The sequence below is a fragment of the Mycteria americana genome, chromosome 10, assembly GCF_035582795.1.
Source record: "Mycteria americana isolate JAX WOST 10 ecotype Jacksonville Zoo and Gardens chromosome 10, USCA_MyAme_1.0, whole genome shotgun sequence".
NCBI classification, from domain to species: domain Eukaryota; kingdom Metazoa; phylum Chordata; class Aves; order Ciconiiformes; family Ciconiidae; genus Mycteria; species Mycteria americana.
The window spans coordinates 17,629,263-17,641,826 of NC_134374.1; the positions used below are offsets into that span (position 1 = coordinate 17,629,263).

Here is a 12,564-nt window from a genome sequence, read left to right on the forward strand (position 1 = left end):
CCCAACAACCTGTCCCCATGGGAGGGCACATTGCTGCTGCCTCCTCAGCAGCATGGCGGGAGGTGACACTACCCAGGGCTGGCTGAACGTGGTGGTACAGGCATGCTGAGTTTATAGCAGAGCCCTGGAAAGTTATCCACGAGCAGTGTTTTACCCCCAAATACAGAACGTTTCATTTAACTCCTTCCTGAGCAGGCTGGTAAACCCCAGCTGGGTCATCCCTTGGGCCAAGGCATGCTTTGGAAAAAGGAAAAAAACCCAAAGAAGTAAATATGTGGCTGTGCGCAGTTACAGTTGTGTAGATCTGTTTTTCATCCTGCAGGAAAAGTGCAGGCACTGGAAATGTCCAGCCCGCTCTGGCACCGCTGGCTGCCCAGCCCCATGGGCTGTGTCTCTGCGGTGTGTCCCCTTTGCTGTGTCTCTGCGGTGGGAAAGCAGGTTGCTCTGAATCAAGGCAGAGGACAGAGCAATAACAATGATTTATCTGCTCTATGCTACAGAAGGAAAATTGAGAAGCCCCTGCCCAACAGCTTGGGATTGCCGCTGTGGAGAATCAAACCTGCTGAGCACATCAGCTGCAACCCAGGACAGCGTCTTTTGTCCAAGAAAGTGAGTGAGATGAACAAACGTATGTTCAGCTGGAGGAAGAGTTGAGGATCTCCAGATACAGCTTTTGCCTGCGTCCTGCTGAGTGCCTGGGGCTGCCCTGCTCCCCCTTGGGGTGGGTACTCCACGACCTGGGGTGGCCATAGCAGCGGTGCGTTACCCTCTGCCTGCATCTGCGCCCGGAGGAAACAAGGATTATTGCTTGTGAGTGTCACCGATGTCTTCTGGCAGGAGAGGAAGGCAATACCCCGTCAGGCTGGGCAGAGGAGATCGAACGGACATGGATCCATCACCCCTCATTCCCAACCTGCCCCCTCCCACCAGCTCCTGCTTCCAGGCACAGTCCCCATCTCTGCTCCAGCATGCCAGGAGCCGCAGCGGATGGGCTTTCTCTTCTCCCTCCCAAAGTCCCGCTCTTAGCGAGAGCTAGTCCTTACCAGGAAAGACCAATTTCACCACTTGTGCAGGCTGGTGAGGGCCAGGCACTGGGAGACACGAGCAGAAACTCTTCCCTAATCTTAGCTGAGCTCTTGCAAAGCCTTACTGCACATACACAAACTAGACTTTTTCAGAGGCTCATAAAACTGAAACAACTGTGGTCAGATCCTTACGGCAATGGCAACACGCCTGTCTTTAGCACAAAGCCTATCTTCCCCCATTGGATTTCAAGTCCCTGTTTCAAAGTATGGAAGCATTAGATCTTTCCAAAGAAAGGATTTCCTGAATTATTCTAACACTGAAAAAACAATGTATTCTGCTCTGCCCTGGCTCTCACAGGCAGTTGAAGTACTTGGCTGAAATTTTCTCCCCAAAAAAAGAAAAAGCCAGAGTCATGACATAAGAACAGGATCTTGCACTTAGAAGGGACAAGCAACCTCCAGAGCAGGCTCTGCTACCAACTCTGCCTCTAATAAGATCTGCCAACTTTGTGAGCATTGTACATTGTTTAAAGAACCTAATCAAGTTATATATTCCTTTTGAAGTCAGACAACTTTGATTTAACAATGGCTTCAGAGCTTTGAAAACGCCAATCTTTTCTACTTTGTCTTCCATGATGGTTCCTTACCTGTCTCCCATCATTGAATAAATCATTATAAACATAAACCAGATGCCTGATGCTAACAATAACTTTAGAGAGCCCTGCTTCCCCTAAGATGTATGGGCAATGACTAACACACTTTTAGCCTCCAGACTTAATTTAAAGCATTCTGAAATTGTGCACTGGTGAGATGAAGGCTGCCCGAGACAATAACTTTTATATTAAAAATAATCTCTGTCTTACCAGCAACAAAGTCAAGATTGTCCTCCTTCATCCCTGGTGTCTCAGCCTGCCATGGGTGCTCTGCAAGCTGTGGGCTGCACTTACATGAATTCATGCCTGAAGATGTTGGAAAAGGAAGACCTTGCACCACCTTAAAGAAAATAAGGTGTCTGTGTTTAAATGCATGGAAGCAGTGGCTTATGCAACTTGCCCTGAGCATGCAGCAACCAAGCGTAGCTCCTTGCAGCAAAGTCGGCATTATTTCCAGCTGAGATGCAACAAGGGACAGTGCTGAGTCTCCAGACATGACGGCTCTCTCTGGCAGGAGTAGCAAGCGGTTGAGTTGACCTCAGCCTCTGTGTCACAAACTGAGCTAAAGCACTTTCAAACCTGGAACTCACCTTGCCTGAAGACAGATCACCAACGTGTGGAGCAGCTGGGGGAGATGTGCTGGTGGGAGATAGAGCGTTCCTGACCCAGAGACCTCAGCCTGCGGAAAGCCTGTAGCTAACAGCTGCTCCAGAGCTGCTCTGTAGGGAATATATTGCTTAACAGAGGAACACAATTAAATGCATTACTAGTACAGCTAAATTAGTGTCTGGAGATTGAGCTCTGGCAAAGAAACAAAGTTTTGAAAGCTTCGTTCAAAATTCTTTCACTTTCCTATGCCTGCACACACTGAGACCACAGTTGGGTCAGTCTTGCCATTTTATTTGCATATTTTTGTCATCCCTTATTTACAAGGTTTGCTGTCTTATTCATTTGAAGCAATAACCAAAAAGTGGAGAGAAGAAGGAAGGGTAGGAGGAAATCTTTGGATCTGCCGAAGTTAGGGAAATTCATATTAGGTAAACTCTTCCACGCAGACGTGCTTTGCCCTTGTAACGTACCAGCACAGCGTGGCACAGCGGGAAGCTCAGTGCAGAATTTCCTGACACAGAATGAACTAAAAAGAGTCATCACTAAAAATATACCAACAGGGAGGCTCATGGGGAGCTCAGGGGGGATTATTTCTCCTCCCTGAACTTCATGGCAGTACCTCTGTTTTGTTAAAAGGCCTTTGCGTGACGGCCTCCCAAGCAACCTGGTCACACTTAAGCTCAATGGTGTGTTTGAAGCCATGGCAAAGATACCATGTGAAAAATAAAAGCACATCAAGACAACCAGGGGGAGATTTTCCAGGAGCTCACCCTTTGTGTGAAGCACATTGTGTTATCTTGGAATCACAGCCTGGCTTTTCCTAATTTCCAGCTGCTTCGTGAAGCTTCAGCCCTGGACTTTTTTTTTTTTTTTTCATTCTGATTTTCAAATGAAAACTCACCAAATTATTTGATACGGGGAACAAGGCAAAGCACAGAGTGGCTTGAGGGGAGTAAAGAAAGACTCCGGACCCAACCTCTCCCAGGAAACTTTTGCCACCTGCTGCACCTTCGTGTTCTTGTACGACAAGAGGAGAGCTCCTTGCCAGAATAGACCCTGCCAGCTATCCAGCCACGCTTGCAGCAGCGCCAAATCCATCTTCAGAGCAAGTTACTAGAGCCCTAGAATATAAAAGCCCATAATTTATGCATTTTAAGCCATGTTTTTTATTATGTCGAATAGCGAGCAAAACCTAAAAAGTATCTTTTATAGAAAACGTTAATTCTGTATGATGTTTTTTTTCTTATAAAGAAAGATTTACCTGTCTCTGGGGTTATGGTCTTTGTACAACAGAGCACGTGTCTGTTCTGGTTCCTTACATCTGAGATACAGATCCCAGGCAAACAGCTGTCCCATGGTATTGTGGGGTTTTCATGACAAATGAGAATCCTTTACAGGCAGCTTTCATTTTTTCATCTGACAGTCTCAATACGTTAGTAGTTGCCAGAGTCCTGTGAACTTTCATATCTATTATGCCATCACAACTACAATGCTTTCAAATTAACAACCAGCCAGATTTCCTTTCTATGACCAAGCAGGAAAATAAAGAGAAAAGACAGAAATTATTACATTACAGACTACCTTCTCCTCCGTCCCACTTAGCAATCACTTCGTAAAGTGATATGAAAGGTTATTTACATTGGGGTACATCTAAGGGGATGAACAGGAGCAAATGCTCCAAAAAAGGACCACAGCTGTTTCCGTTCTGACCCTTGCATGTCTCTGCCGCTGAGCAATCGCCCTCGTGCCGGTGAGCAAGCCGGGGCTGCTGCAGTCCCGGCCACGCTCAGACGGGATCCTGACAAACTGCAATGAAAATCGGTGAGATAAAAGCATTTAAGTAATCTCATAAATTCATTAGCAATTTCATTTCCTTTTTAGCTCATTACTTTTTTCGATTCCTGTTTGGTTTTGGAAAGGGGTATCTTCAGTCTCTGTGCATGGATGAGGGCAGGCACGCAGAGAACAGCCCTTTCTGTAGGAGCAGATCTGCTGTTGCATTGGCAAGAAGAGTTTCCAGGAAGAATAGAATAAAAAGCAAGAAAACATTGCAAGAGGAACGTTTTATAGCAGTATATTGCACAGCTGTCCCACCATTGCCAACACAGACTTCCAAACACGCAGCCATGGTGGGACGCACAGCGAAAGGCTGGAGTCACAGCCCGACGCCTTTTCAGAGTAAGATGTCAGGATCCCAGGTGTCCATCCAGTGCATCTGGCAAAAAGATCATATATCTAAAAATAATGAGAGCGATAATAAAAAAAAATCAAGGAAATTCACGTTATATCTCTTCTCGTGACTCTGAATTCTTCCTGTTAATTGCTCCATCTTTTGAGTATGCCTTTGCAAACCCTTATCAATGGTACCATCTGCCTGGCAACGAGAAGTGGAGGCACAGTCTTTGGTGAGGTCTTGCAGGGCTCTGAGAGCTTAGATGGTCACTGATGGGAGATCACGCTCAGGCAACCGCAGGGATCCCCCCGGTCCGGCTGTCTATGGGAAAAATCTGGGTGAGTGACTTAATATCCTCAAAAATTGCCATGGTGAGTAATCCTCCGAGTTTTGGCGTTGCTCTCATAAACACAGGCTTGACAAATACTGTCTTTTTTTAAAAAAACATCAAAGGATCACATTTGCTTTTAAAGTGATGTTTATTCATAATATTCTGCTCCTACAGGTCAGTTGCATTGTGGGGAGGACATAGTCATTTCAAAATAAATGTGCTAAATGTAAGTCATTTCACAACCTGTACATACAACAGATGCCAATGCACAGTTCCTTTATACTAGACACAAGTGATGGTAGATTATATTCTATCCTGGAAACGCGCATACATGTTTTATTTCTACCTTCGCTGAGAAGAGGACAGAATTTTGCTTTCCTGTACTTTTTATAACTCTTCCCTCACACACTATAGCTAGCGGCAAAACTTTAGCCTTGAAGAACTGTGGTGGGGGAGCTTTTATCAAGGGGATTCCAGGGGCTGCTTCTGTCTCCTTTATATCATAGGTTCAACCAAAAGGGACTGCCAGGGAGTAGGTTCAGCCCCAATTTATACAGATAAATGGTGATGCAAAAATCAGAAAAGAAGCACATTTTATTATGCCTGCACTTCTGGGGCAGACTGAACATCTTTGACCTCTTTTGATGCCTTGGGAACAAGTCCGTCGGGGCTGTTCCTTCTCATCCCTATTTCTTACATAGGTTTTAGTGTTGTATGTGAGGAGATCGCAGCAGAGAGAAAGGAAGATACAAAACCTCTTTTCTTAGCCTCCTGGCTAAAACCCAAATATTTTAAACATTTCTGCTAGGGGTTGATTCCCCTAGCAAGTCTCAGAGCTCTCATCTCTGACTGCTATAAACCAAAGACTGTTTACATGAGATCAGCACATGCTGATATTGCTTTACACTTTACGGCGTGTGCACTTCATATATCGATAGCGATGGGCAACCCGTCCCTGCGAGCCCTTTAGTGATCTTATGATTGTTTCTTCACTTAGAGGACAGGGGAGAAAAGCATGATGGAAGTCATGCAAATGATTAAATGCAAAGATCTGTTGATCTTGTGAGACCACTGGTAAATAATTTAACAAAGATCTTTAACAAGTCTCACTCTAAAGGAAAAAGTAGGTCCACTTTAAGCCCTGCTTTTCCAATTTGGACGTCTAAATCAGTACCGTAGTCCTTTAAAACAGCCAAACTCTGTAGGAATTGCCATAGAGAGTCAGACACAGAGTTCTGGCTGCCAAGTGTAACAGAGAAAAATGTGAGAAACTCCATAACAGGCAAACATGGGGTAATCTCTCTTTCCCCAGAAGAGCTCATCCAAGCCCTGGAGACTAGCTAAAATATTAAAGCAAGAGATTTTGCCCTACTCAAACCACTATTCATGTGAACTCTCCAGCGATGGCTCTTATCCATAGGAAGATTCTGCAAAGCTTTTGATAATTTTATGGAAACACCTCATTGCATATTTTAAGTATTCCCTTTACCATCTCCCTCCCAGAAGTGTTTTAACCTCTCCAATAAAATACAACTAGAGACATAACGTCTTGTTGTCTTTGGGTACCTGACTGTATGGAGAAGCCCTCACTGGCACGGCTGTTTCAAAGCTGCGGGTGAGGCTCGTGCGAGGAGCGTGGGTTCCTCACCAGGAGACACCTGATTCTCAGAGAAGGGAACACAGGGCAATTAGTCACTGTAAAACAGTCTAACTAGGCTAAAGAACTGGGAATTGCCTAGGCCCCAGTAAAATCCAGTGCTTTATACGTCTCGAGATGCAGTTGGAGGAATCTGGCTAATCTTTTACTCTCCTAGTAAATCATTCCTTGAGGCCATCTGTGAAATATGAGAAGAGCAGCTTCAACCCAAGATTCCCGCTTAGCAAAGTTCTTACTAGCTTGGCCGGAAAGAAGCTTTCCTGATAAAGTTGATAGCTAGTCCAAGCCCTCATGATTTCCAGCAGCAGTAATCCTTCTGGGGAGATTAGAGAAGCAGCCCTTGAAGGTCCTGGAGTATGGCCGTGCATTTTAGCAAAGTTCAAGGGGAAAAAAAAAAAAAACATCTGCAGCACTTGCCAGGGGAGGGCCTGGCCCAGAGGTGCACCTCTCGGCACTTTCTTTTCCAGCGGCCTCTGCAAACAGGTCTGACGTACGGCCCCTAAACCGGCTGGTCACAGCCCCTCAGGGACATGGGGCCCAAGGAGAGCATCAAGGAAGAAATCTGGTGCCTCGATGGCCAAGACTGAACCATGGTTTTGTTCCAGGAGGGGCATGGATGCCCATCTGGGAAGTGATATCCAGCTCTCACAGCTGAACCCAGAACCCAAACTTCCCTGTTTTGGGAAAGTTCATGTCCGAATTGAATGAGTACAGTGTGGGTTTGTGTCACTTGAGGAGGAATAAGTCATCCAAAACACCCCCACCAACTCTCCACGCCAGGCTGCTTATCTGTGTCCTCCACCCAGATTTGATTCAGTTTTTTAAGAAGCAGTTAGCCTTTCTCCACAGGTGTTACTACTAACCTGGGAATAGAAGAAAGTCCTTCGGCAAATACTTCATAGGACAAAACAAATAGAAAGAGTTTTAGCTTACAGAAGAAATGGGCTGAACACCTAACCACAGCATTCACGAACGTGAATTACAATCTGTCTCCTCCAGGAATTAAGACAATACAGGTTCTGATGTTTTGTTTTGTGTTTTAAATCTTCTAGTTTCCAAACTCTTAGGATCTGCAGTTCCCAGGTGGCTCAATAGCTAGCAGGAACAGAGAGTTTCAAAGTGAAAGACAAGATGCCCCAACTCCTAGAGCCAAATGCTTGAAGGGAAGTGAAGCAAAAACCCAAATAGGACACAAAATAAGAGCGCAGCAGGGCTGGAGGCACAAGCCTACAGTCTGACCTGGTGCTGGGCTCTCAGAGAGGGCAAGGCTTGTGGACCGGGAGCTGAGCAGGTCCCACCTTTGAACTCTGTCAAACCCATGTGATATAAATCCAGACATTTATATCGTGTTTGGGCGCCTTGCAGAAATGCAGCCACAGAAGGGAAAATACACCCCCTCCTCCCCTGTGCTTAAGCTAGGCAATAACATGCTTGGTTTAGTCTTGAAGTCTTCCAAAAGTCTTGGTCCAAATTACAGCGCTCTCGATGACCAAGTAAAGTTGGGGAAGTGATTATGTCTTGGACCAGCGTGTCTGACAAACAGTAGGAGCTGCAGTTCCTAGAAAGACAGAGATCCTCTTTGCTATGTGAACTTTAACCAAAGTTTGGTGTGATAATCCCTCTGCGCTGTGGTTTGTAAGATTTTAACTATTCCTACTGTTTTCTTTGGCTATCTGGTGTTTGCTCCGCTGAGCCTTGACGTCAGTAGCTGTGTGGAATACATCAAATTTTCTGCCTTCTCCCTAAAACTTCCTCAGATCTAAGCAAAGCAGCATCTCATTGACCATTACACTGACCAGCTTATTAGTGGTGCATTTTCTGTTGTGGAGAGAAATAAGTCAAGGCAAGTAAGGTTGGAAGTTGCTCTATTTTGGTTTTAAAAGCGAAGGGTTCTTCCTCCCCACTTACTAAGTATATAACTGTTGAAGAAAATATTTTACCCTGTGCATCAGCTAAGGTGTTAGGGAAGAGTTTCCCCCATTTCCAGTTAGCTGTAACAAACACTTCAGATGCCCCTTCCTGTAACGCTGTTTCTATTGTTAGCATGTTCTGTACCATCCTTGGTAGTCAGGGCAGTCAGCTGCGGAGGTGCTAACTGCGGCTCGGATCCTTGCAATAGAGAGGGTCTGGAAGGAGAAGCAGTAGGGAGAGCAGGCAGCATCCACTCCCTGGGTCAGAAGCAAAGCAGAGGGGAAGGAGGAGGAGGATGTCCAAAGGGTAACAGAGAAGTGCTCAACCTCAGCAAGACCAAGGAAGTGCTGTGGTTGTGGCACTGAAAACCGCCTGAGCAGAGCTGCCAAGGAGATAAGCCCCAACATGGCAGATACAAGATACAAGAAGGGGATCTCCTGTCTCTGTATCAGCTGGGCTCTGGGGCAGACAGATTTCCCATTAGTTGGACAGGACTCACATTGTTCAGCAGAAAGCTACTCCGGCCTCCCAAGCACGGCAAGCTTGGTGACTCCTCCACCCTCCAAATCACACACAGTGAAGACTGCAGGAGCATCTGTTATAAATTGTCTTCTCTGGGCAAAAGCAGGAAGCACAACTTTCACAAGACTCTCTTAAATGAAGAAAATCATCAGGCCTCTTCTTTGCAAGACGCTGCACCCCTCCTGGAGCCCTTTGTGATCTAAGCTGTTTAGAAAGTAAATGAAATGGAGTGAGCCAGAGAGACAGTAATGGTTATTTCTCCAAGAAAGAAAAGCTTAATTTTCCCATGGAGATCTTGTGTCTGCTATGCCTGCTCCAACAGCTCACAGGAACACAGGAGGAATTAACCAGCAGTGAGGACTGGTTCATTCTTGCAGATCTGTGAAGAGTTTCATCTTAGTTCTTAACAGAAATATCCTCCCTCCTGCAAAAAACCAATCCCAAACAAACACCACCTAGTCCTCAGTTGGTAATGTGCAGCTTCTCCATAGCTTATAGCACTCTCCTTTTTCCATCTAACCAAAACAGACCTAGGGCTTGTAACCTCTTTGGAGACTTTCCTGGGCTGCAGCCGAGATGGTCAATGCATGAAGAGCGGGCAACATTTCACAAGTGGCAACCCTGGAGGAGCTGGTTCCAGAAAAGGTGAGGGGAAGGGGAAGTGGGAGGAGGATTACCAGGCTCAGAACCATTTGTCATTTGCTCGTGGTTAGTATCTGTTTAACTAACTGGCAGTTGAGATCAACAGCTAGGATTTTTCCATCCAATCTAAGTGAGCTAGCAGTTGGGTTTCATTCAAGTAATTGTTCTAATGGATAATAATGTATTATTATGACTAGAGGGCTTATTACTAGAATCATAGAATCGTTAGGTTGGAAAAGACCTTTAAGATCATCCAGTCCAACCGTTAACCTGGCACTGCCAAGTCCACCACTAAACCACGTCCCTAAGCCCCACATCTACACGTCTTTTAAACACCTCCAGGGATGGCGACTCAACCACTTCCCTGGGCAGCCTGTTCCAATGCTTGACAACCCTTTCAGTGAAGAAATTTTCCCTAATACCCAACCTAAGCCTCCCCTGGTGCAACTTGAGGCCATTTCCTCTTGTCCTATTGCTTGTTACCTGGGAGAAGAGACCGACACCCACCTCTCTACAACCTCCTTTCAGGTAGTTGTAGAGAGCGATGAGGTCTCCCCTCAGCCTCCTTTTCTCCAGGCTAAACAACCCCAGCTCCCTCAGCCGCTCCTCATAAGAGGACTATATTTGTTGTACTAAATTCAATAACCCAAACTCACCATATATTGTCCCTCTTGTGGGAGCTTCAGTTGTTTGAGAAGGAGCCTCAGAGTTGCGTGATCATCCCTAAAACCTTCCCTAAGTTCCAACTTCGGAGAACAAGTTGTTCATCATATGCTGAATTCAGCCTTGGAGTAACTCCAGTGAAAACAAAAGGAGTAACAACAGGAATGGATTAGGCCCAATTGCTTTCACATTTCTCCAACTTGAATTTCCAATTCCAATACTAAAGGAGGAGTAAAAAAAAAAAAAAAAAAAAGAAATCCAACGTATGGCACAGTGACAAATACACTTCAAAACATAAGTCTGCCCATGCTGTGACCTCGTGCCCTTTGGAAAGTGCACCAGGGTGAGCTTCCTCAAGCTTCCCCATAAGCAAGTGCTGTCATCTGGCAGGAGCAATATATATTCCTACTTCTGCCACTGTATTGTAACAATTTTTGCACAGAACGGTCCTGTGTTTCTAGGCTGCAGTTCTAGGCTGCTACACTTGTGACTGACCTTACACACGTCTGAAAAAAATAGTATCTGCCAAGCTGAGATATAAAGTCATGAGGATTTCATTTCATAAAAACATACTGAGTAAGATTAAGTAGTGTGTGTTCTGTATTGACCCCATTTTCCAGGGAGGGCTGTGCGCAGATCAGGAGAGGGCACAAGCCTCACCTACAAATCCTCATCTGATAGATCATCACCTTGGCATCTCTCTGGTTAAATAGATGTGAACCAACAGAGAGCAAGTGGAATAAGGACCAAGATAGAGAACCCCAAGCTCCTCTGCTGGCTATTGAACCATGCTTTCTCTCAATGTTTCCTGCACCACTCACTGATTAGCTTTTAAGTAAGTTCCTTCTAACTTTGACCTGCTGTTTCCTGCCGGGGCTGATGAGCCACAAGTGCGGAGTCGCTTCCTCTGGGCCGGTTCCTCAGCGCACACTTTCAGTGACTGCCACATGAAGTTAGCCTAAGAAAAAATGTTGCTCTTGTTTGCACTGGAGTTACTCCCAGGCTATTTCAGTGTGTTATAAAGGGGGTAACAGAATTATCCAGTGATCAAAGAACTAAACTGCAAGTCAGAAGTCCTGGGTTTGATTCCTAGCTCATATTAAACCAACGCTAACCATACGCTCTCTTTGTGCCTCCACACACTCATTTGAGAGTTTTAATAATAATGATGACACTCACTTAAAGTTATTCCTAAACAAATCAGAAATTTATGAAACATCACAGCAGCACAAAGCGTTAAGACCAGGTTTGACCCATGAGCTTTACAAAGTAAATGCACAGCTTCATTCAACTGACAGGCTGGAAACCGAGGAGTTCAGCTCTCTGCTGAGCTCCTATCTAGCTCAGAAATCACTGCACATTGTTTGCAAACTTATCAGGAGTGACTTGAATTGTGAATTAGCTTCAGCAAGGCAGCTGGCAGGCTGCTGAAGCATACAATGCCTGCTGAATCTGCACTTCCTGTTGGAGACGTGCGAAGGAGAAGGCAAACTATGAAAGAGCAGAGAAACCGCTCCCAACTCAAGTCAAAACTATGTGCAGCACAGGCACAACAGGTCCAGTCTCTGATCCGGGGGCCAAACCAGAATTCCCAGCAACAGCTGTGCTGATAGTACTCAGCCCTTCCACAGCACTTGCCATGGAGAGATCTCAAAGCACTTTGTGAAGAAGATCAGGCTCATCCATCTTCCTCCACCTCCTTTGTAGGCTGAGTAAGACCACAGAGCTGGAAGGGCAGCGGTCAGACCTTCCCAGCCCCACGCTGTAACCCTGCAGGCAGCTCTCCAGCACACAGCCCAAGGTTGGTGCTTGCTTATTTTTGCATCTTGGTTTGCAGTAAATAATCCAATCTACGTCAAAAGCAGCAGCAGACACCAAGACGTGTTCTAGCCAGCCTACCAAGCACTCACCTGGACACGACACCGGATCACAGCTACGTGGTCGGACGCTCGCTCCGTGCGGGCAGATGTTCCCCTTGCACTGCAGGTTACAAAGCTGAAGCCGCTGTAAATTCTCCAAGATCCAGGTCTGTGTGTGCCCACACAGAGAAATAACAGAAAGATGCTTCCTGCGTGCTGTCTGATGGGAACACTACAGCATCAGCGCTTCAGGAAAAAAACCCAGCTTGTGCACTGCAATTCACTAAACCCAACTGAAATATGCCACAGCATGCTTCTAAAAGACTTCACGGGGCTGGGAAAACAGCCAATATGCAATATACTCCCAGAAAAGCTCTCTTGCTGTGAGTAGGGCCTTTTCATTCATTTCAGGTTGTCAGTAAATTTGATCAAAGTCTCCTCTAGCATGGGATTGTGTTACTCTTATAACCAAAGAGCATCTGCCTTTTTTTTTTTAAAAATCAGTTTTAATGTTATAAA

The 12,564-nt window shown here is 45.6% G+C and overlaps 2 long non-coding RNA genes across 2 annotated transcripts; both read right to left on the reverse strand.

Annotated features, from left to right (window-relative positions):
• Positions 1-412: 412 nt before the first annotated feature.
• On the reverse strand, positions 413-4,317 carry LOC142415241 (uncharacterized). The gene is made up of 4 exons (XR_012777331.1): positions 3,549-4,317; positions 3,189-3,408; positions 2,269-2,397; positions 413-830 (listed from the first exon to the last, which is right to left on the reverse strand). It is a non-coding gene; the product is annotated as an uncharacterized LOC142415241 (long non-coding RNA).
• A 3-nt stretch (positions 4,318-4,320) lies between these two features.
• On the reverse strand, positions 4,321-12,264 carry LOC142415242 (uncharacterized). The gene is made up of 3 exons (XR_012777332.1): positions 12,097-12,264; positions 6,358-6,449; positions 4,321-4,502 (listed from the first exon to the last, which is right to left on the reverse strand). It is a non-coding gene; the product is annotated as an uncharacterized LOC142415242 (long non-coding RNA).
• Between the last annotated feature and the right edge of the window lie 300 nt (positions 12,265-12,564).